Genomic DNA, 25,943 nt, shown 5'->3' on the forward strand with positions numbered 1-25,943 from the left:
TATTTTTTGTGCCCTAAAGATATCAATCTTCAAGGATCCCCTTCATGCCCATGTTTTTTTTCTACTGCAGCAATCAACAGCTATGGAAGACAAATCTTTATCTCAGCGATTTTAAAGGGTCTGCAAAGGCAAGGTGCTCAGCAACTTTCCCCTAGATCATTTTATCCATCCATTTTCTCCGCAAACTATTTCTGATAAGGTCATAGGGATAGTGTCTTTAGGAACCTCCTCTGCAGATTCTTATCGGAAGCAATCGTCTTAACACTTTCCGGCTTGATTCCCAAGCGTGACGAACGGAGACTATGGATATTATCCAACCAACTCGTTCTCTGTATACTTCTAGGTCTCCTGCCGATTGGCTGTTTGAAGAATCCAATTTGTGATTCTTTCCTGCTATAGTCTAACATATCCGTTAAACCACAGCTGTTATCTCCAGATCAAACCAAAACAACAAAAAAGAAAGACTTAATCCCTCTCCAGCTGTAGTGACGACACCCGGTACAGGGATGCCTTAACAGTGTCTACTCTATCGCAAACAATTGGATCGTTTATTCTAGCCTGAAAATAATTAGCCAATACCACTAGAAGTCACGAAAGCCCCGAGAACTGCCGTGCGTTCTTTCTTTTCTCCTCTGACCTTTGTATGAATATTTTACGTTATAGTGTGATATATTTGTGTATGTTGTATATGCCTTCGTGTACGTGTTTGTTACTGGTGTTGTTGCTTTGACTCATGTGAACCATGATCGAGTGAGCCTAAGAGGAATTGTATTCTAGTTGCAACCATTTTGTCTTTTTCCTGTGAATATAATTCAGTTATATATGTTAGTATGTATATAGATGCATACATACACATACAGATGTATATGTATGTATGCATATAAATATTACGTTGCTTTACATGAAATGTCGTATTTGAAAGGTAACAATAAAATGTTTCAGAAGTGTTAGAGAACTGTCTTATTTAATCAAAGTATGATCCATGTTCATTTATGACGTTTGCTCAACGTTTTTCTATGTCATATATTCCACTTTAAAAATAAATTCATCTTTTGCTGTGATAAACTGTCCGAATGCTTCAATTAACTTTTCGCTATTTAAGAATGATTTATTGCTTATAAAAAGCTCAAAATGCTTAAATAAGTGATGATCAGTAGGAGAGATATATAGGGAGGATGTTGCAAAATCCCATAAGTCAGGCTTTGCAACTTTAGGACCGTAGCTTGAGGAGTGTGAGGACGTGCATTGTCGTGGAGCAAAATTGGGCCATCTCTATTCACTAGCCTGTGTTGCTTCTTTTTCAAATTCTCATGCATACAATCAACTTTCTGGCTATACGATATTGCAGTTACCGTTTTTCCTTGTTGCAAAAATGAATAATGAATAATTCCCTTCGCAGACCACCGTAGAGTGACACTAACTTTTTAGGATGCAATGGTGGGTTTGGGTAGTGTTTAGGTGACTCTCCCGCATCTAATCACTGTCCTGTTTTCCTGCTGCTGTCAAAGAGTATCCATTTCTCATCACAAGTAATGATTTGATGCAAAAATGGTATTTTTCCAGTCGAGAAAGCAATAAGGAGCACACTTCGAGGCGTCTGTTTTTGTTCAGTTGATGTGGAACAAACCTATCCGTTTTCTTGACTTTTCCAATTTTTTACAGGTGTCCAAAAACAGTTGTGCGAAAAACAGTTGGAGTTCTGATGAAAGTTTGCGAACCTTAACTGATTTTTTCATTCATTTAAATATCCCGCCCGCCTACAAATAACATGCCTTTAAAGAAGAATCTTTCTTTTCGTGATATGGTTCTTGACTGCCCTTTCTAGCATGTAAGAAATCCACATAGTTAATCTCTCTTTGTGTATAAAATCTTATGTACTATTATATAGAAATATTCATGTCTTCTGATTTTTAATTACGCATGCTGACCACTAGTAAAAAATTACCATTTTTTAATAATTCTTCCCCTGTAATTATATACATATACATATATGTGTGTTCGTGTTTATGCGTGTTTATGCGTGTTTGTTTGTGCTTACGCGTGCGTGTATGTGTATTTGTGTGTGTGTGTGTTATATTATAGTACATATTATATAATGGGTGTAATATGTAGAGGGAAATTTCACAGTCTAATTACTCGAGAGTCTCGTCAGCGAACGGCAGTCACCGGTTGAATACTTGTCAATCTTTGTAGGTCTTTTGCTAGTTTTGTCTGAGCACTGTCATTACTAGTTTTTGTTCTTTCTATGACTCATCAAATGCTTTTGTTTTTGAAGTACTTGTTTTGTTTTTGTTCATGTCATGTATTCCTTTTTGCGTGTTTGTTTTTATTTTGCTACTTTTTAGTTCTGGATCACTCACACTACAAAAAAGCCCATAGTGAAAATCATTTCAGCCACCTTTCATTAAGTTACATTGGTTATATTACCCAATGTGTCTTCTCTAATTGAAGAGAAGGCAATGTTATATAGTTTGTTAAGGATTTAGCTGCTATTTCTAGCAGGTCGAGTATTTGCGTATAAGCTTTTTTTAACCCTTTACCTGTCCAAAGCATTTCCATGATATTCTCCAAAACGTTGTGGCTTGTTTCCAGGCTTTCAGTTAGCCTCTGTTTTGTACGTTCTTAGTAATATAAAACTTTCCTTTCATACGTCCCAAGTTACTCTGGTGATTAAAAAAAGTGGTAAAATGTATTATATATTATGCGTGGACGCCAGAAAATATGTCGTATGTATCACGAGTGATGCACGGAAGAAGCAAAGGGTTAAAATTGAAAGGGTAGTATTTGAGGGCGGTTTGGCTGATGTTTCTCGCAAAATGTCGTCAGCAATTGTGAGCCATTGTATTAGCGACTTGTGCGTTGTTCATGAGTTGGAAGGATCTTGTATTTCATGATTACTTCTTTTATAAGCACCTGTTGAAGTGCTAAGTCGTCATTTTCGTATTTGAGGATTTAATCAATTTCACTCGTTGTTCGTAGAAACAGTGCAAATCATATAAGGGGTACTTACGTGCAACAGTTTATGGAAGACTGCAAGGTTGTACAATTTGCATAAGACTGTGAGTGGTTCAATTCAATAAGATAACAATCAGTTCATAAATGTACAGAAGAAAATGTAGGAGGAATAATTAAAATCTAAATCAATAGAATATTGGTCATGAAATTCATTGATGTGTGATATATAGAAGCAGATTTCCGGTATATCTGGGCTCCAACGAAAACGTACTGGTGGTTGTTATGAAGGGTCAGAGACTCAAGGTGATCGAGTAAGAAATCTTTACGACTGTCTCCATTACTTTTGAAACGTTGGAATTTAGGTCACAAAGTCGGTAGTTGACAGGGTCAAAGAGTTTGATTTTATTTAAAGCTATGACTCACTTGTCTGACACTTATTTTTGTTGGTTGCGATAGTCATGTAAAGAAGCAAAATTTTTATTATTATAGAAGCATGTATTGTAGCGGGTTGATTGAGTTCAATATAGGCAAATGGTCTGCATGTATCAAAGAAGTTGTTGCTGGATATATATGTGTCCCTAGATCAGCCTTGATCGAGCTGACATAAATAGTCGATCGAACAACTAGTTGTGATCCACGGGTTTATTCACGTGTATATGTCATATTCTAGGTCTAGTTGCCGACCGTGCTCCACATTCTGATTAACAAACAGTGGTTAAGTGTATGGGATACAGTGTAGAAGTTTGAAAAAGCGGCGAATCCGCAGAATAACTCGAATGTTGGATCAAATGCTTTGCGATATTCATTCCGGCATTCTGTATTCTGTGTTCAAATCCCGTCACAGTCAACTTTGCTTTAAATCTCTTCGGAATCGAGATAAAGTCCCAATTCAACAATGGATTCGATTCCCCCCACTCTCTCTCTCTCTCTCTCTCTCTCTCTCTCTTCTCTCTCTCTCTCTCTCTCTCTCTCTCTCTCTCTCTCTCTCTCTCCCGTAAATCAAAGGATCAGCCTCGTAACACTGTGTCACGCTGATTTAGCCAAAGACTTCTTTCAAGGTGCAAAGAACAGGAATTCAGTTAGTGAACAATTGAATACTCATCATCGACATCCACGGATAATTCAGCAACCGTTCAGAACATGTTGAATTTTCTTTTCTTGGTTGGCAAATATCTCTCTGAGTGATTATAGATTACGAACTTAGGGGAAGCGCACAGTTTGAACTCGGTCCGAGTACATCAGATACTATCCTATCCCTTTGCATATATTATTGTTACTACTGCCCTTTTTTCAGTATATAATTTTAATATTTGTCTAATGCATTTTTAGGATTATGCTAGGATTGTATTTATGGGTGTCGTACATATATTTGTTGATTTAAAGGTGATTGAGCATGTAGTAGTAAGATCTGTGAGAATTGGATCTTGCTGCAGATCTTTCATTTTATTATTTTAGATTAGTTAAGCAGGAGGTCAGTGGTTAAGATTTACACCTGGTGAAAATATACATAAGGTGGTAAAGAAGTTGAAGTTCATTGGTTTTGTTTACTGTGCACAAATGCGGTAATTTTAGCTACATAGTGTGCATGTTATTTAAATAACGCCAAGAAGAAGGCTTCCATTATTAGAAGGGCCTTCTTGGAAAGGTATCAAAATTCCTCTTGCAATTTGGGGGAAACGAAAGCTTCCTGAGCGAGCAATGTACGGAGACATTCCTTGTTTTCTTGAGGGATAACTTTAGGCTTTGCGACAGTGGAGCAACCCCTCTCAGTTGCTGACGGCTAATGACTTCTTTCAGTGGTTGAAATATGTGCGCTGTACTCACCGAACAACAAAACCATTTTGTATAAAGCGCTTGAGCAGTTGTATGATTGTAGGTGTAAGGCTTTGAAAGAGATCATACTTTGGAGGAGGTATGTTAATCATTTATATAGTGGTTTTAAATTTATTAGAAGTATAGCACGTTCGATGCTAAGGCTGTTGTTATTTCAAAGGTTTCGGAAAACTGCATTGTACGTTGAGATAATGTGATTGCAGCGATCAGAAAATGCAATGAGGGGAGAGAATAAGACGGATAGATAACGTTTGAGTTTGGATATAAGAAAGAGGACAATGGTGTCACGAGTTACGATGGATATATATTATTTTCTACGTAAAATGTGAACTGTTACAAAATAAATTTTACAGAATAACAAGTTAAATCTTTATTAAACATATTGTAGGCATGAACGCCATCCCGTTTCCCTCATTTTTGACCCAGCGGATGCGACAGCTGATGGAAAAGAGGTCAGTACCAGGTGGTGCTGATAAGTTTTTGTTATCCGGAATATATGTATTCTAGCTTCAAGGAATGGGCGTTGTGAATAAATTATAGAACCCTGCATATAGAACGTAGTGAGTCAGAAAACTCAGTTTATATTATATGGTTTTAAATATAATTTCTGTAATACCAATATAGTTCATTACGGATCCATCAGGAACTGATTTCATTGTTATGTGCAAAAACACCTATGTAAGGTGCTTCTGAAATTGCATTCGAGTAGCTAGGGTTTGTATATCTGTTTGTGGGACTTCTGATGTAGTTTGCTATTTAAGATGCGATATGAAGCACCTGTGGCTAACCTTAACATTGTTCTTATTGGAAAGTCTATAATTGTTGACGGGAAATTGTTGACTTATAAGAGTGAACAGTTTATAAAAGAAGTTGCAGACTATATTGGATACTACACTCTTGCTATACAAAAGTTAATTAATCAGAGACTAAAAATATTTTCGTGTGCAAGCATATGAAAAGTTTCTCCTAAAAATATATAGCAGTTATATATGTGTGTGAGTTTGTGCGCGCACGTGTATGTATGTATGCATGTACACAAACACACACACACGTACGCACGCACGCACACGTATATATGCGGCCACATAAGCGCATTTACACGACGCACAAAGACACATATGGACATTCATCCTCACACTTAGTAATTTCCTTCAGTCTATCTTATTATTATTTTTTTATTTTATTTTTTTTAGTGAAGGCGCATGGCTCAGTGGTTAGAGCGTCGAGCTTACGGTCGTGAGGTTGTGAGCTCAAATCCCGGACATGGCTGCGTGTTGTGTTCTTGAGCAAGACACTTTATTTCACGTTGCTCTAGTTCACTCAGCTGTAGAAATGAGTTGCGACGTCACGGGTGCCAAGCGGTGTAGGCCTTTGCCTTTCCCTTGGATAACACTGGTGGCGTGTAGAGGGGAGGCCGGTATGCATGGGCGACTGCTGGTCTTCCATAAACCTTGCCCAGACTTGTGACTAGAAGGGTAACTTTCTAGGTGCAATCCCATGGTCAGTGTCGTGACCGAAGGGGGGCCCCCCCCGATCTTATTTTTTAACTGACTGACTCACACACACACACACACACACGCGCGCGCGCGCGCATGCATGCACATTCACTCAAGCATCCGCAAGCAAATACGTACCTGCATATAATCAGAATGTGTGAATATACTTTTATACATCTCTCAATATCTCTCCCTCTCTCTCTGTATGTATATATACATACATACATGTATATATATATTATATATATATATATATATATATATATATATATATGTATATATTTCTCATTAGGAAAATCAAGGAACTTATGTCGACATCAAAATGCACAAAAAACTTTTAGCTGACCGCTCTCAAGGAGCCCATGGCGATAATGAGTGTTTCATTTATAAATAAACATACAAATTTCCGCAAGAAGACACGTAGTCTAAGCCCTAGGGACGTAGCTTCAACCGTGTTCTTTCTGATGTGAATTTGCTACCCAGGTATCGGTTATCTTTCGAATTATCCTTAATAAGATAATTCATTCAATTATTCAAATATATATATATATATATATATATATAGATAGATAGATAGATAGATAGATAGATAGATAGATAGATAGATAGATAGATAGATAGATAGATAGATAGATACTACTAATATAAGATGAAGTTTTTTCACAGAAAAAAATTCCATCAAAAAAATGTGGCAGCATATTAACCTTTAAGGTTAAAATTATAAACAACTTATAAATAAGGGCTAAAGAAAATTATTTCTATGCCAATATGCTGCTATCAGTTATCTGTTATCAGCATATTGGCATAGAAATAATTTTCTTTAGCCCTTATTTATAAGTTGTATGTATATATATATATATATATATATATATATATATATATATATATATGCATGTATATATATATATATATATATATGCATGTATATATGTATATGTATATATACATATGTATATATGCATGTTTGTATGTATGTACGTACGTATTTATGTATGTATATATATACGTGTAATGGACGCATGTATATTCATGTATATACGCACACACACACACACACACACACTCATATATATATATATATATATATATATATATATATACTTTTGTTCATGCATACATACATGTGCACAAATATATACGCACATAGACGTATTGAAACACATTTCACAAGCGCAATCTATCTACGCTTTACATGCATGAACACACTTAACTACCTTTCACTCGTGTCCAGTGGTCAGAAGAAGAATTAGTTGATGGTGGTGGCGGTAGTGGTGGTGCTCTTTTTCTTCATCCTCCTCCTATTCATCGTCACCATCATCATCATCATCATTTACCCCCACCCATAACACTTCACCTAGATAAGTCAAGTGACATTTACCACAGGTGTTAATCGACACGAAATACCTCAACTTAAACGGAAGAAGCCGTTTTGCTAAGCACGCGCCCAGACACACTTCAACAAAGCTGTCTTTACCTGGGCATACGATTACCTTCGCACCGAACGGAAAACTAATCCCCCTTTGTATGCTTCTGTGTGTGCGCGCGCGTGTGTGTGCGTGTGCGTGCGTGCATGCGTGCGCAGATGCGTGCCTGTGTGTACACATGCGCACGCATCGCTGTATTTGAGAGTGTATGTGTGCGTGACATGAGTGTGTATATGTATATACATAGGTTGACTTCTTTGTTCTAGTGCCTCTCCTCTTGTTGCTGTTTCTTCCTTCGTTCTCGTTTTACTACTACTACTACTACTACTACTACTACTACTACTACTACTACTACTTTTCTTCTTCTTGTTTCTTATTATTCTTTCTTATTATTCTTATTATTAAGGTGGTGAGCTGACGAAATCGTTAGCACGATGGGCGAAATACTTTGCGGTATTTCGTCCGTCTTTACGCTCTGAGTTCAAATTCCGCTCTGAGTTCAAATATTGTAATTGTTGTTGTTGTTGTTATTATTATTTTCATCATCACAATTTTCAGCTGTAAATAAATTTTACTCGGTCTTATATTCTTTTCCTCTTCCTTAGCAAAACACTGGAAATATTGAATCCATTTCAATCCATATTAGCTGTTGCTTGATTTAATATTCATTGAAACTTCAAATTATTGAGCGTGTTGGTAGAAAACTGACGAGCTTTTCTCCTTTGTACGTTGTTGTTTTTTCCTGCACCGTTCCTCAGTACATCGTATGCTAAAATAGAGAAATAAAAACTTCAAATTATCATTTCTAAGTCTTAACGGAATTTGTAATCTTGCCTTCAGTCAAATATTTCTTTCGTAAATTCTAAGGCAGTATTTCCCAAATATTTTCAAGCTACTTCCCTTTTTCTCTTAACGCCTCAGTACACTCCAAGATGATTCATTGGCAAGTAAATTTTAATAAATCGTATTACTACAAGTATAATTTTACAAAAGTATCTAAAATTATTTTTAGTTGTGTATTGATATGAAGGAAGGGCCTGATGCTGTGTAACTAAAACTTCCCACATCCGGTTCAATATTTGTAAGAAGCAGAGATCAACGAGCTTATAGACTCGTTAGCACGCCGAGCAAAATGCTGAGCGGCATTTCGTCCATCTTTACGTTCAGAGTCCCCATTTCGTCGAGGTCGACTTTGCCTGTCATCATTTTCGGGCTCGATAAAATAAGTACTAGTTGGTCACTGATGTAATCGACTAACCCCCGCCTCCGAAAAATAAATCGAAACCAATATCAGTAAGAAGCAGTCATATGCGTCCGTTTAAGTATTTTTTGTCGGTTTCTCTTCCTCCTCAAATGGTAGTACTGTTCTGTTGGTTGAACTATTCTATTGAAGAGCCAAATTCTTGTATGTAAGCCTATGGTGTTGGAGGACCAGAAAACGCACATTTTCTGGAATACCACCGCAGCTTTGCCAGTTCAATGGTTGACGTTGGACTCAATATCCTCATTGTTACTTCGTTCAGAGATTTATTATTGATATCAACAATAGTTATTAAAGAACTAGAAAGAGAGACCTTGAATTTGGATAATTTGGACTGAAGGATAAGGCGCAAATATGGACAAAATATGTGGTGATATGTATGTGTGTGTGTGTATGTGTGTGTATGTATGTGTATGTATGTGTGTAGTAGTAGTAGTAGTAGTAGTAGTAGTAGTAGTAGTAGTAGTAGTAAGAGAATGCAAAAACAAATATGGTATTTTTAACACTAAAGTGTTAATTTGGTAAGATTACATGAGGTTACATTACGCAATCATGCAATCCTTCAAATATTTTGCCAAGCGTGTATACTGTCTACTGTCTACTGTCTCGATATCTTGCAGATTGATGTTTATGATCGCTGTTGTTAAATGATCATTATTTGCAATGGTACTCGTTCTTAAATTTCAACTTCAACTGTTCGTTGGCTTTTAAATTCAAACGATTATTCTTGTAAACGCATTTTCATTTCCCCAGTACTTCGATCGTTCAGATTACGCCGTTCTTCATCGGTGTATCTTGTATACATCATGATTCCATGCCACAATGACAATTTCTTACCGTAAAATCTGTAGTTTTTCCCTATAGTATATAGCTTCGAATTTCATTTTGAAATCCATAACAACCGTAGCATCTTCTAAACGTAAATTGAACATTATTTCATCAATCCTATTGCGTTGCTTAAGTACTCTTACACGATGACCAAATGAAAGACATAATTTTTCCATAGCATCATTCAATAGAATTTCATGTTCTGGGCTCACATGCTGCTTAATGTATTGTATTACATGGTTGAAGAAGCAACAAACACCACATTATTTCATTTCCGCTCCAGAGATGGATAAAGTAACCTCTTTATTCGTGACACTACATGTAGAAATGTGTCCCTTCATAGGTTGTCTTAATGTAAGCTTCTAAACCATTCACAATAGAATTCAAAGATTCTGATTCGGCACTGGTAGCAACAACAGTCTTCAATCGTGCAAAAATAATCGACCGCTTGTTTAATTATTTGATCCTTGATAGTTAACGTTTTGACTATCTTCCGGAATGATGTAGAGCCTAATTTCCTATTTTTAGGTATGGTTTCTTTGTAATCACGTAGCATTATAGTTGTATTCTTTTTCCTAATCAGCTTAAGGAGATGTATTTCGTCGCCATTAATCGTAACTGTTTAGGTACCCCATGGGATTCGGCATACATTAGCATCCGACAAAACAAACTCCACTGCAGCTTCCATTTGATCACGATCGTATCGTATAATTAATCTATTTGAAGGTGTAAGCTGCTTTCCACTTGCCATATGCTTATACTTTCGTCTTAATGAAGCTACTTTCTTCATACCAATACCAAAACGATCTTTCAAAACACTTGGAACTAAGGATACCGCTAATGGAGCTGTAACAGCATCAGCTTGTATAACATTTCTCGGCAATGCATCTCGTACTTTAATGATATTTTCCGCTAATTTGCCTTCGTCGATGACACCTTCTCCTTCGTTTATAACAACCTCTTTCATAAGGCCTTCGGCATCATACGCACTAATGATAGAGCATACTTTTTTCATTATGGTACTGGTTAGTTTCACTAGTCGTTTTTTAGCTGCTTCGTCAAAGTCTTCCATTCGGGTACTTTCACGTTTAGCTTTTCCCGGTAATGATGATACTGATTTTAAACCAAATGCTTCATACAATGCCTCCACTGTTGAAACAATTCGTGATGGATCGCTAAATGTGCTTACAAAGAATAAGTCTTGGGGTCAATTTGTTCGAGTAAAAGCAAAATTAGAAATAATGACCAAGATGCGAGTAATAAAAGAATATATTAAAAAAATATATCAACAATAGTTATTAAAGAACTAGAAAGAGAGACTTTGAATTTGGATAATTTGGACTGAAGGGTAAGGCGCAAATATGGACAAAATATGTGGTGATATGTATGTGTGTGTGTATGTGTGTGTGTATGTATGTGTGTGTGTATGTATGTGTGTGTATATATGTGTGTATAGTAGTAGTAGTAGTAGTAGTAGTAGTAAGAGAATGCAAAAACAAATATGGTATTTTTAACACTAAAGTGTTAATTTGGTAAGATTACATGAGGTTACATCACGCAATCATGCAATCCTTCAAATATTCTGCCGAGCGTGTATATGTTTTAATAAGCATAAAATAGTGTATTTTATTAATACTTATTATGTAGCTAGTATCCTGCACACTAGCCTATCCCCTCGTTTGACGTCCCGCGTTATATTTCACTGGATATAGGAGTGGAATGTAGGACCTACAACTGAGCCAGAACTTTGTTTACGTGTTGTGCGTCACAACCTCTCTCTCTCTCTATGTACACACACACACACACACACACACACACATATATATATATCAGCCGCAATTGCAAAGATAATCTGGAACTGGACTGACGGAATAAAACTCCGAATGACCCGTCCTTGTTTTCTTTGTATCGTCTGTCTGGATGTTTTGTTGTCCCTTTTTTGTATCACCTAACTGCCTGGATGTTTTGCGTTCTTGTCCCATTTTGTATTATATATAAAAACATATAGCGGCGTACGTACACTTTGGTTTCTTATATGTAAGTACATATATATATATATGTATGTATTTATTTCTAATGCCAAATATGCCGAAAAATTGGACATATTGTCCTTTACCATATAATTTTTCACAATACGCACGCTACTCGAAAAAAAAAAGCCGACAGAAATTTCTAAAAAGTTCCATCATTACCATATCGGACCGATTTCAGGGTTAGTTCGTAAGAACCCTCCCTTCGTCAGTGATACATGTGGCATAGAAATAAATGAAATACTTACTCATACCCACGGAAGAAGCAAAATACATGTGGCAAAGAAATAAATGAAATACTTACTCATACCCATGGAAGAAGCAAAATACTAAGTCATGAGCACAATTAAGTACCCCAAATACATCCAAAATAGAAATACTCCTGCCCATTCAAGACACGTGCGATTTGAACTGAGGTTCTCACAGAGTGAGAGAGTCCGGAAGTGAGCACTTAAATTTATATTTAATGTAGGAAAAATTTTTTTCGAAAGAAAAAAATTTTATCAATGGCCAGCATATTAAAAAAATACCTTTAACGGTTAAAATTATAAACAACTTATAAATAAGGGCAAACGAAAAGTATTTCTATTTTGGATGTATTTGGGGTACTTAATTGTGCTCATGACTTAGTATTTTGCTTCTTCCATGGGTATGAGTAAGTATTTCATTTATTTCTTTGCCACATGTATCACTGACGAAGGGAGGGTTCTTACGAACTAACCCTGAAATCGGTCCGATATGGTAATAATGGAATTTTTTAGAAATTTCTGTCGGCTTTTTTTTTTCGAGTAGCGTGCGTATTGTGAAAAATTATATGGTAATGGACAATATGTCCAATTTTTCGGCATATTTGGCATTAGAAACTTTTTCGTTGGCCCTTATTTATAAGTTGTTTATAATTTTAACCGTTAAAGGTATTTTTTAATATGCTAGCCATTGATAAAATTTTTTTCTTTCGAAAAAATTTTATCCTACATTAAATATATATGTATGTATGTATGTATGTATGTATGTATGTATGTATGTATGTATGTATGTATGTATGTATGTAAGATGTTCAACTTCACTAGAATTTCCTCGTGCCATTCAGTAACAACTTTAGCTGTGTGGATTGGTGCATTATCACCCTGAAAGATTACGTTTCCCTCTATAGGATGAATTTGATTACATAAAATGCTTAAATAGTCTTGACTATTAATTCCGCCATGAAGTGAAACAATTGGGCCGGCGGATTTCCAAGATCATTACAGATCCTCCTCCATGTTTAACAGTTAGAAGAAGGCAGTCTAGGTCAAATGCTTCTTTTGGCTGTCTCCACACCTATACTCGGCCGATGGTTGGAAATAACGTAAAGAATGACTCACCCGAGAATATAACATTCTTCCACTGCTCTAGGGACCAATTTTGTAGGTTTTTACTCCATTCTAAACGCTTTGTAAATCTTAGTTTTTGAAAGTAGTTTTTTTCTGATTGCAGCCCTCCCGTGAAATCCGACTTTGAGCTGCTTCCGGCGAAGAGTTTTTCAGGAAACTGAGTTCTCGAAATGGTCATTAAGCTCTGCAGTAAATTTGGGAGCTGTACTTTTGGGATCCTTTCTAACAATTCGCGTAAGAGTCCGACGGTCCCTATCTGAAACTTTTGGTATTCTTACGGTGTTTTGTTTTGACGAGGAGGTTTTTTCCCTCTTTCTCAAAGGCTGTCAGTACTTTCGAGACAGTACTTCTTGATACACCAAACATTTCAGCTGTTTTCGTTATGCTAGCACCTGCCATACGAGCACCAACAATTTAACATCTTTGAAAATCCGATAGATCTATCATTTCAATGGATTTAAACTATCCTTTTCTGATGATATCTGAAAAGAAACAGCAATTTTAGCAAAACATATTAAGCAACGTAGATGATAAATGATAAAAACATAAAAGTAAACAAGCTTTTGACGGTTTCAAAATCCCGATGCTATGATGCTAGGTGTTTCCATTATTTTGTCCAACCCCTGTATATATATATATATATATATATATATATATATATATATATATATATATATATATTGTTGTTGTTCTTTCACACGAATAGTATTGACAGTGTCTTCCAAGTTTCGGCCAGCTAAACCAAAATCAGATTGGCCGCTGAAACTTTGATGTCATTGTCAATACTATTATTATTGTCAATGAATAATAAACTTGTACTCTACAAATATATTGAGTAATACTTCTGTTTAATGTAAAATTGTTTTATGATAACACTAGCAGTATCGCCCGGCGTTGCTCGGGTTTGTAAGGGAAATAACTATATAAGCATTTTTAGAGAGTTATAGCCAAAAAATAGCAAAAAGAAAATGCATTAAAAATGGAAAAAAAATTATGGTAAATTTTTTTTTAAATCGTTGACTCATCGTAGACATTTTCTGTTTTGGTGTCTTCAAGCCATGAAGTCGTTGTTCTAAAAGAACGCTGGTCTCCTTGACAACGCTTTACGACGTTGATTTCCTTACACTCCCTTCCCCACAGCTTCACGAGGGAGGGAAGAAGGGGGAGAAGCAAACAGGTGCAGGTGTGACCATGGACGCCAACTCCGCCGCCATCGACACACGAAAAATTATGCATTAAAATGGAATAAAAAATGATGTTAAATTATTTTTAAAATTGTAGACTCATCGTAGACGCGCGCTAATACTCAGACGGGCTCGATATGAATCACGACTATAAGATACCCGGTTTTGGTTAAACTGCACTGCAAAATGTGGGAGTAGTTAGGAATCTAAATCGTAGGAGACAGACACTCACACAACTACAGTTTTATATATATAGATAACCTAAAAACAAACATTTATATAACATATGGTATATATATATAAATATATATATATAAAGAGTGTGAAATAAAAGACTGTGACAAATGAAAGTATAAATTTTTTCGATGTTATTATTATTATTATTATTATTATTATTATTATTATTATTATTATTCAGGTCACTGCCTGGAATCGAACTCGGAATCTTGGGGTTGGTACCCCGCGCATATGGCGTAGTGGTTAAGAGCGCGGGCTACCAACCCCAAGATTCCGAGTTCGATTCCAGGCAGTGACCTAAATAATAATAATAATGATAATAATAATAATAATAATAATAATATTGTTTGAAGGAGAATGCATATATGTATGTGTAAGAGATATGTATAAGGAGAGACATTGATATAATCAGTTCCAAAGTGAGGGAAATAGAGAATGAGATTGAACATAGAAATAGGAGAAAGAAAAAGAGAGAAATAAAGAAAAGAAAGAAAAAACAAATATAGAAATAAAGTGAACAAATGTATTACGCGGAAGTTGATTTGTATTTGATATTTCATTTGCACTTAAAACGAGAAATTAGACCCAGGAAACATAATTTCCGTAAAAATTTTCAGACCCATTAGACTGAAGCTCCTTATCTTTTAATGCCTAAAATCTTTCATACATTAAAAGTGTATCTAGTTCCTATAAGTAATATTAAAATCATTTAAAGAAATCCACCGAGATTTAGCTATGAAAGTTTCACTTCCAAACAATCAGTGTAAGGGAAACGTTTATTTAAGATGCTTTTATTTAAACACTAAGTTTCCATTTCTACTTTGCTTTAATCTATTCTCATGTTTTCCTTCCAGTCTCCCATTTCCCACCCAACAACCTATTTTTATCTAAGTGTTTTTCTTACATGTTCATGTTTTCTCTTATTCATATTTCCGCGAGTTTTGTATTTTCAATATTCTTTTTCACGATTTTTCTTTATTTTTAATTTTTCATTTTTGCAAATTTTCGCTTCCTATTATTTTTCTATTACTTTCCTCTAATACATTTTGTTTGTATTATTTTCATGCTTACTGAAAGCGGTGAGCTGGCAGAATTGTTAGCATGCCGGACGAAATGCTTAACTCTATTTCATAACGTATTAAGTTCAAATCTCGCCCAGGTCGAGTTTGCCTTTCGGAGTCGATATATTGAGTACTATTGAAACACTAGAGTCGGTGTAATCGACTAGTCCCCTCTCACAAATGTTTGGACTTGTACCTATAGTAGAAAGGATTATTTTCATACTTACTCTTTGATATTTCTTCGAAAACTTTCTGGATTATCTCTACTTCCATTTCTTCCCAATTTCCTCTTTTTGTTTTCCTGTCTACTTAATGCCTTGCTTTACAAATTGCCTCATAAATTGGTATATCTAATTAAATATAAAGCTTCCATGTTAAAAGCTTGTAGCATTTTCAATATTTCTAATGTATCAGTTACCAAATTTCGTGAATAGTTAGAAAAGAATTTCCTTTCACCATGTTCTTATTTTTCAAAGATAAAATAGTTACCTACTACAAATGCTTCGATCTATCATTTTTACTTGTTTTCTTTCAAATCCGATGATATTTTGTATTCACAAGAAATTCCTTTGACATCTCAATGAAATAATTTCGAAATAACAGGTAAAAACTTATATCATATTGAGAAAATACTGCCTTACACGCATGAATTACCAACTATTTCACTCGTGATGCTACATTCTGACCAATGGATACAGTTAAATTTCTATTAAGAAGTATAAATAAATTACTAATCCTACCGGATAAAATAAACCTAAAGAGCCGTAGAAAAGTACAAAAATCTCAATATATTACGATAATTACATTGTATACTTGTCTGATTATGATAAATAATGATGATAATAGTATCGGAAATGTATATCTAAAATCAAGTGGTCTAAATAGTAAACAAGAGCACTCAGAAAGCGCAAACCTCCGCCAAGGCAACACCAACGTCCTCTCGACGATTAGCCAGAGGTGAATTTTTAAAATGAGAACATCTGAAATAAACTCGACTGTTCCCACAAACGAGAATGCTAAAAATGAACCCGACTGCTTTCAAAAATTAAGTAACAAAAACCAGAAAAATAATCCAGAATCCTTGTCCGGTACCGGATCGATCTCAATGGTAGTCAGGGAATGTAACTGTGGCTGTAGAAAATTTAGTAACAGTAATAAATAGTTTATCCTTATCTAATACAAGCCAAAGTTAACAAATTCGCCATTCAAAATAGTTCCAACCTAAAGGGAGATAATTGAGAAAGATTTGAAAGTTAACGTAAGATCGTAATCACGTAAAGTAAATATAACAAATAATCCAGAATCCTTGTCCGGTACCGGATCGATTTTAAAATATAATCAGTTCGTGCCAGTCACGAGGCCAAACATCCCTGAAAGTTTCATCCAAATCCATTCAGCGGTTCTTGAGATATCCTGTCCACAGACAAACAAACAAATACAACTAAAAACAATACCCCCGCCTTCGCTAAGGCGGGGGTAATGATACTAAGACAGTCAAAACACCGAAGAAACTGAGGATGGAAAACTAAATCGGCAGACTTGGTTACAATATCTTCGGTATACGCTACTGGGGAAAATTGAAGTTAATCATCACATCTTCTTTATATTCAATTGCACAGCTTTTATGACTCATATTAACTATCAAGCATGCACATTTAACATGTTCAACAAAATAAAAAACAAAAAAAACATCGTCGTTCTTAAAATCATTTTGACATCCACCAAATTTCCTGCTATTTTGCAACCAGCGTGAAAGGTAGGATGTATAGCATTAAAAAAATTGAAAAAAATCTAAAGATGTCTACAAAATAAAAATAAACGCTTTCAAAAGAAGAGTTAAACTAGTGGAAATAGCTTTCAAAGTTTCAGTATTTTTTCGTAAGACACTGTAAAATGAAAAGTTCATGAAAAATCCAATTTCGGAAAACTAAAATAAATGCCAACCTGAAACAGCTACTGAGAGTTGTCATGATCGAATTTTGCAATGAAGGGAGTGCTCTAGAATACAACTAGGAAAATATATTTATTACGGGATACTGCACAGTTTTCTTCAAGCGAATTCCTTTCACACGATATTAGTAAGGACGATGCTTAATGTGTCATGCAATGAATTCGAGCTCGGGACGACGAATCATATTGGTACAGAGCTCATCTCCAAATGTATATAACTAATTCTCTTATTCTTAGTTGCTGCTCAGCGCTTATAATTTTCCGTTCATCGGACAGTTTTTGCTAGCAAAAACTGTCCGATGAACGGCAACGCGAAACTCAGAGTAACAGGCTTTGTAGAATTTTCTGCTGCTTTAAATAAAGTATATATATATATATATAATATATATATATATATATATATATATTACTTTGCTTATATGCGCATACCTGTCAATGCCCTGTGGTGTGCCGTAAGGCCACAAAAGACATTTTAAGACCCTCAAAGATCCATATTTAACTACAGCTCTTGGTGGTCCAAACCTTCTGAAAGTGCGTACACTTCTAGAGGATAATTTCAACAAGAGGCCAGAAGGACGTACTGTACTTATTGCATGTGAGCTTAAAAAATATTACCTTGATATAGCTGCGGTCTCTGAAACTTGTTTCTCCGATGAGGGTCAAATAAATGACCCTACTTATGGATATATTATCTTCTGGAGAAGCTTACCTGAGGGTCAGTGTAGAGAATCTGGTGTTGGGTTTGCTCTCAAGAATTCATTAGTATCCTCCATTGCAGATTTTTCAAGTAATATATCTGAACGATATACCATGCCGTATAAAACTGACAAAAGCTAAGTTTCTTACCGTTGGCAGTATTTATGCACCAATAAAGTCTCATTATGATGACATCGGGACTAAAGGATCTGTGCGGTAATTTTCGTCTGATTTCACTTTTCTGTAGTTGGAAGGTTACTTGCCCGTATTCTGTTAGAATGTTTAACCTCCTTCATAGTTCCGAATATAGTGTCTAAGTTACAATGTGATTTTCGATCTAGTCACTCACTCTGTAACGGGCCTGCAATCTCATGTATCTGCATTTCACACAGCTAGTGTCTTGACCATCAAGTTGAAAAAAAAAACATTTGTAATGTTTCAATCTGCACGTAGTCCTGTTTGCAACCCCACCTAAGATTTTCGTTAAGGGTAAGTTACTTGAGGTTGTCGAATCTTTCATTTGCCTTGGATGATCTGTACAAAATGATGGAAATCTGGATACAGAAATACGCCTGCGAATTCAAAGGCCAGCCTGAGCATTTGTTGATTTAGAGTTACGTGTTTGGCGTAATAAAACACAAAATTGGCTCTTTACAAATCATTTGTCTTACCATCCCTGTTGTATTCTTTTGAAACATGGAATTGATATGAAAGACATTTCAAATTATTCTACCAAAAATGCATTTGCCGCATTTAAAACATTAAATGTTTTTTTTTTTACTCCAGACACAGATGTCTTTGCGTCTTTAATTAAATCAATGATTCAATTAAATCAAATGAGATAGTTTGGCCATATTGTTCGAATGACGGATGAACGCACACCCAAACTGCTGTTTTATAGCGAACTTGCAGAGGGGAAATGCAATTGGTGTAAATCTAAAAAGAGGTTTAAGGACCGGATAAATATTACCATGGAGTCACTTGGAATGAATCCAAAGGCCATAGAAACCCTTGCTTCGGATCGAGCTGGATAGCAAATAAAAGTGTGGAATCGAGTAAAATCGTTTGAGGAGGCCAGGATAACTCATGCAAGATTCAAGAGAGATTTAAAGAAGAGTGTTGCGATCGAGAAGGTGAATTTCAGTGACATTTTTGTGTGCACAGTTTGTGACAGCCCATGCCTTTCTTTTACAGGGCTCAAACCTCTCCAACAACTATTCTGCCTGTATATCTGCGCACACCTTTCCATGACGTGTATGCCATAAGGTTTGCAATTCTAACGGAGGCCTTTTATGATACACAAAGATCAGAACTTAACTGCAGCCCTTGGTGGTCCAAATCAAATATGCAATCTATGTGGGTGTCTTTTCAATACATTGCCTGGTTTAAAAAGCCACATCAGACCCTTTGATGAATCTAAGGTGTAGGTACAAGAGGTGGTCAGGCTCATGTGTGTGTGTGTGTGTTTATGTATGTGTGTGTGAGAGTGTGTGTGTATATATATATATATGTGTGTGTGTGTGCATATATATATATATATATATATATATATATATAACGTCCTCGTATCTTTTAATATCTTATTTTAATTCCAATTTCTTCTCTTAGGAATATATTTCTTTTAAATTAATCCTAATGCGTCCTTATTATACCAATTTTTTTTCTTAAAGATAAACTAAATAAACTTTATTCGCCTTCTATTTTCACAATCGTTTATTTGTGAAAAGCTGCATATTTTAGATGCAAAAAGTTATCTCCTTTTACAATCCAGTACTATACTAATTATTATTACATGTCGCTTCATTCAAAATTGTTATGTAACCGCCTTTCTCTAATACTCACTCCACCAACCTGATTTTACTCTACCCATTCTCTAATCCTAACTACTCACCTTTCTCCACAGTAGTTGATAATATCCCTATATATGTATGAACACACACACACACATACACACACGCACACACACGCACACACACATGTGTGTGTATTTATGATTACATGCATGTATGTATGTTTGTATGTATGTATGTATGTATGTATGTATGTATGTATGTATGTATGTATGTATGTATATATGCCCGCATATATACACGTTCCTTTTCTCTTCAGCCGACTGAAAAGTTCTATTCAATAACGAAAGCCACTCTTACACTTGTCGCATACTTAATAAAAAAAATATTTTACACGCCACTGCATTAAGCATTGACTCCTTATTTAATTTGTGGTACGTGTCGGGCAAAATGTATGTGTTATTTAGTTACGAATTATTAGGTTCTGAACTCAAATGACGTCGATTCAACCCTGCCTTTCGCCCCTCTGGATCGATAAAATAAAGTAACGTCTAGGTACTGACGTCGATATCATCGATTAACCCTTCCCCCAATTCTCAGGCCTTGCGCCTAAATTAAAACCATTCTAATACACAAGCTTATACACACACTCACACACTCACACACTCACACACACACAGACGCACGCATACACACATGTACGCACAGATATATATCAACACATATGTAATCATATTTGTATGTATTTATATGTGTGTGCGTGTATATATATATATATATATATAATATATATATATATATATATATATATATATATATATGTGTGTGTGTTTGTGTGTATACATGTATCTATGTATATATATATATGTATGTATTATGTGTGCATGTATGTATATATGCACATGTATATATACATGTGCATTTATATATGTAAATGTATGAATGCTCGAAATGAGGCGTAGATAGACGGCCGACAACTGATGAAGGGTCCTTTCTCTGTGTCGTCATTTTTTCATTTTTTTCTCTCGTTTACGTATTTAACTCGTTTGTTTATGTAATTCATGTTGTTTGTACCGTTGATGATATCCTGTACCCATATATGCACATATATATATATATATATATATATATATATATATATCACCCGACGAGATACGTCTGCACCGCCGGATGCTCCTGTACCAGTTTTTTGTGTGTCCCACATGAGGAGTCGATGCTGGATGCGTCGAAACAATTGTTGTGATTAATAATATATTCTCGCATATTCCATCTTCTGTCTTTTATTGTTATATATGCGTGTATATATATTATTTATTATTATTATTTAATTGAACGCGACGTATCCATTTCCAAATAGGTTTGTGTATGTGTGTGTGTACGTGTGTGTGTGTATGCATACATACCTATAGTCAAGCAGAACATTATAAGCGCTGTAAGTCAGCGCGCGCGCATGTGTATGTGAATGTAAGTGCGCTTTCGAGCATATAAGCTCGCGCGCGTGTAAGTTTGTCATATCACAATGACATAATTTCCTTTATAGTCACTGGTAGATCTATTTTTATATTTGCACTTAGTCCTCCCTACACGTTCATGATATAGCTAACCAAGTTTTGTAAAAGTCCTTTAGGCCAGAGCATCTAAAACATATTGTTATGGATAAACGTACTCGTTTCTTCATCGTTCGCTCAGGTCGATCTCAATACCTTTTGTATTTTTTCTTATTATTATAATACAATTATCAAACATATGTATGACTAAACTTTCAATTCGTATTACGTACCGATTAACCTGAGTGTCTTGACTTGTTTACAGCCAGTGCAAAATCTGCACATTATTCTTTTGCGGAATGTTAAGGTGACTACTTTATCTGGTTAAGTGAAGTTATGACTATGAGATACACAGTGTTTAGGTACAGCTGAACAATGGGAAACAAAAGCTCATGATCATACAAGCGCTAAATTTCAGAATAAAGATTTTCTTAACGCTGGCACAAGGCCACAAACTTCAGGGGTGTGGTGTAATCGAGTGAATCGACCTTATGAAAAGCGACGTCAAACCCAACGAGATTTTAACTCACAATATAAGACATGTAACCGAATACCACAAAATATTTCATCCGATGTTGTACCGATTATGCCACCAAACGCCCCTAATAAATTTCAAGTACTTATTTTTCTAACAATAAGACTGACGTTGGGGAAACAAGTGCTTCTGAAACAAGAATTATAGCAACTTGTTGAAGTCTATTGTTTTCATTCTTTGCTATTCATATATCAATCTATCAAATTACAAATTCAAAACAAAAAAAGTATTACATCATTAGTTTAATTAGTCGTTTGATAAAATATTTAGCTTATTGTATGTGTTATTTGACCCTGCAGAATATCTGGGCGGGTTTTCGTCCGTTGTGTTCATGTGTATATATATATATATATGTATGTGTCTGTGTGTGTGTGTGTGTTTATATATATATATATATATATATATATATACACACACACACACACAATGACCACATGCATATACACATGCGTGCACGCATATGAACATTTCTTGTTTATGTATAAATATTCATCTATGTCTATCAATTGTTTCTATTTTTATTTTTATTTTTGTTTTGTTTTTCTTTCTACAACAGGTATAAAGCCTGAGATTCAGGTTGAGAGTAAGTAATCGATTACATTCACCCCAGTGCTTAACGGGTACTTATTTTATCGATTCCGTAAAGATGAGAAGCAAAGTCGACCACAGTGGAATTTGAACTAAGAACGTAAAGCCAGAAGAAATGTCGCTAAGCATTTTATCCGACGCGCTAACGATTCTGCCAGCTAACCGTCTTCCCGGAGTCAGTTGTTGTTGACGTTGCTGATTTATTCCCTGAGATAGAAAGCTGTTACGAGACTATTTTAGTCCCTATGAGTGAGTATTTACTTGCAGCTCCACCTTTCAAACAAAACTGCCGTCGTCGATTTTAAAAAATAAATGTTTTATAGAAGAAAAAACTCTACAGAACTGGAAACCACGAATTTCAAACTAAATTTTCTAGAATAAATACTAATACATCAATCTTTGATTATCTTTCTGTGATACAAAAGAAAATACTTTGGCGTAAAATTAGTTTCAGGTGAAGGGTATCCGGTGGACTGCACCGTTCACCATGAGCAACGCGGCATGAAAGGTTCTTATTTTGCACCCAAGGGCATATAAGCTTTAAGAGTACTTTCTGTAACAAAACCGTCTTGCTTTAAAAACAGTTTGAACATAGTAACATAAGAAGAGAAAGGCCTCTACTTTATCTGGTTATCTGCATGTCGGAAGCACTAATCTTGTTAATGGTGTTGTTAAAATTCAAGTCTCATAAAAGTTTCGTGTTTAGGTTAATAAAATTCTCATTTGCGTGTTTTCTCCTTTGCAAATTTTGTCACCAATTCAATTAGATTAAGTGCTTTTACTTGGATCATGTTCAGTTGATATCGCTTCGAAGTCAACTGTTTTCTTTTGCAACATTATCGAGCATGCATAAAGTTTTATAAGTTTGAGCTTTGAAAAACTATGTTCGCAACATCCTGCTGATACCAACAGTGTGAGGAAGAACTTTAGTGCTAAGAAAACAGGCACACGAGCCAAACGTTTCTTTTGTAATATGAAGAGAACTCCCTTTGATAGCAAAAAATATTTGAAGTTTTCGAACCATTACTAAGTTTACAGCACAAAACTTCAGCATCACTATCTTTCTTATTTATACTCATTAATGATTTTCCCAAATTCTTGCAACTCGTAAGTACATAGTCGATAGATTTTTTTCTTTCTACTTTATGTGTAAGAGTGCACCTTTAGATGTATGTTTGATGAAGTACTACTCTAATAGAATCAGCCACAAATATTATACAACTCTTCAAATGAAATCATTTGCATGCAGTGACATTAAAGACGGAGGGGTAACGAAACAGCTGTAACTAGTAATAGAGATGTGCTAAAGCCTTTATTAGTCTTCTTATTTCGATTCTATATAGCTCTTCGTAAGCGCATACATTAGATTTACTGATAATGAGCCAGGAATTTCAATCTGCCTCAATACTCCAGTTCGAGAGTGTAGATAACTACAAGTTCGAGTTTAATGCTTCAGTGGAAATACTTCGATTCTCTATCCTGTCGGAACCCAAATACTTTATACGTCAAGAAATCATTTGATCGAAGCAAGATTTAGTCAGTGTCGAAAACTATGAAGTGTTTATGATCTAACAATGAATTGTGTGAACTGCTACGAGCACTGGCGTTTATTTTCTTTAAGTGATTCATTTGTATAAAACTATGGACTAATGGACTACATGGATCAATACTACACTCGAGACGGCTGTCGAGGTTAACCTAATCGTAGAATATGACCTGACCTTAGGTTAGTTCTGACTGAGAAAACCTATGTGTATACGTTAATGTTTGCGTGTAGCGTATATCATTTAAATATACAAACTTCAACCGTTTTCTCGAATTTGTCGAGTTAAGCTCGCATAAAGTCACGCAGTTCAAAACTGTTATTGTTGCTATTGTTGTTATTGCTGCTGCTGTTACTGTTATTGTTGTTGATTTTGTTACTGCTAGTGTTGTTCATTTTCTTTTCTTTTTTCTTGTTTTCTTGGCATTTAGCTTTTTTATCGCTTTCTTCTAATATATTATATAAAGGTATAAGGGTATTTTAATACACCTAAGTGTAAATATTTACACCGAAACAGTTTTAAACAGTATGTACTTCAGAAAACGAACACTACTTAATACATGAGTATTTTGTTGAGTGTAAATACTCTAATGAGCCTGAAAATCCATTCCATTTCTTTGTCTCAACTCAGAGAACTCACTCATCTTTGCTTAACTATATTGAATCGAAGTTCTTATTCTAATTCCGGCTGAATAGTAACGCTAGTATTCAATGGTACATGCCTCGTGAACTTCCTCCGCGTAAGCTTCCACCACCAACGAGATATCTTTCACTACTGCCATGTATTCTATGACGACAAATATGACAATAACAACAATGAGTAAGCACTCGATCATGTGACTAAGCATCGGCCTCGCCATTCTTCTTTTTTTTTTTCAGTCTATATATTTATAATACAAAAATAGTATTGTTTATTAAATCATATGTATTTCGCAAATTTTTAGACTGAACATTGAATAGAAAATAATACAGGGCTCCGTGTCAGTTTAGTACTGGGTAAAAACCCATAAGCTTTGAAATGAAAAATAGAATAGAAAGAAAATATGCTGATTCTAATATATCGATACTGATTCATACAATTTTGTGAAATAATAGATTTCTATTCACCATGGCTTGCTATAGAAATTGATATCTGTTCTATTGAGTGTGTAAGTCAAACTAACTCTATGGTTATATACCGAACTCCTGGCAAATGCATTCCAAATCACGAGTGCGTACCTTCCACATAATTTTCCCTATTATACAATTAAGCTGATGTTTGACACGAGTTTCAATTAATTCTGGCAAAATTCACAATTCAGACCAAGAACGTACATTCAGATTCAGTAAGCAGCTTAAAAACGGGTAGAAATATTTGATAAGGTAGTCTTAGATATATCATACATGACAAAACGTGGATTCATAGCTGGAATGTTTATATATATATGTATATATATATATATATCTGTTTATTCAGGGCTCATCTTTGGCGAAGCAATAACAACAGCAACAGCTCAGATTATTGTCTCAGAAGTGCAGAAGCAAATGTCTGACTAAATGTTAAGGAGTTTTATAAAACTCAGTAACTTGAAAAATAACGGCTTGATACAACAGATACGTAAACTCACTATTT

At 35.2% G+C, this 25,943-nt stretch overlaps 1 long non-coding RNA gene across 1 annotated transcript; it reads right to left on the reverse strand.

Moving 5' to 3' along the window:
* Window positions 1–1,815: 1,815 nt before the first annotated feature.
* LOC118762353 lies at window positions 1,816–19,542 on the reverse strand. Its single transcript, XR_004998100.1, has 3 exons — window positions 19,532–19,542; window positions 18,674–18,678; window positions 1,816–1,900 (listed from the first exon to the last, which is right to left on the reverse strand). It is a non-coding gene; the product is annotated as an uncharacterized LOC118762353 (long non-coding RNA).
* Between the last annotated feature and the right edge of the window lie 6,401 nt (window positions 19,543–25,943).

The sequence above is a fragment of the Octopus sinensis genome, linkage group LG2 (genome assembly GCF_006345805.1).
Source record: "Octopus sinensis linkage group LG2, ASM634580v1, whole genome shotgun sequence".
In the NCBI taxonomy this organism is placed as follows: Eukaryota; Metazoa; Mollusca; class Cephalopoda; order Octopoda; family Octopodidae; genus Octopus; species Octopus sinensis.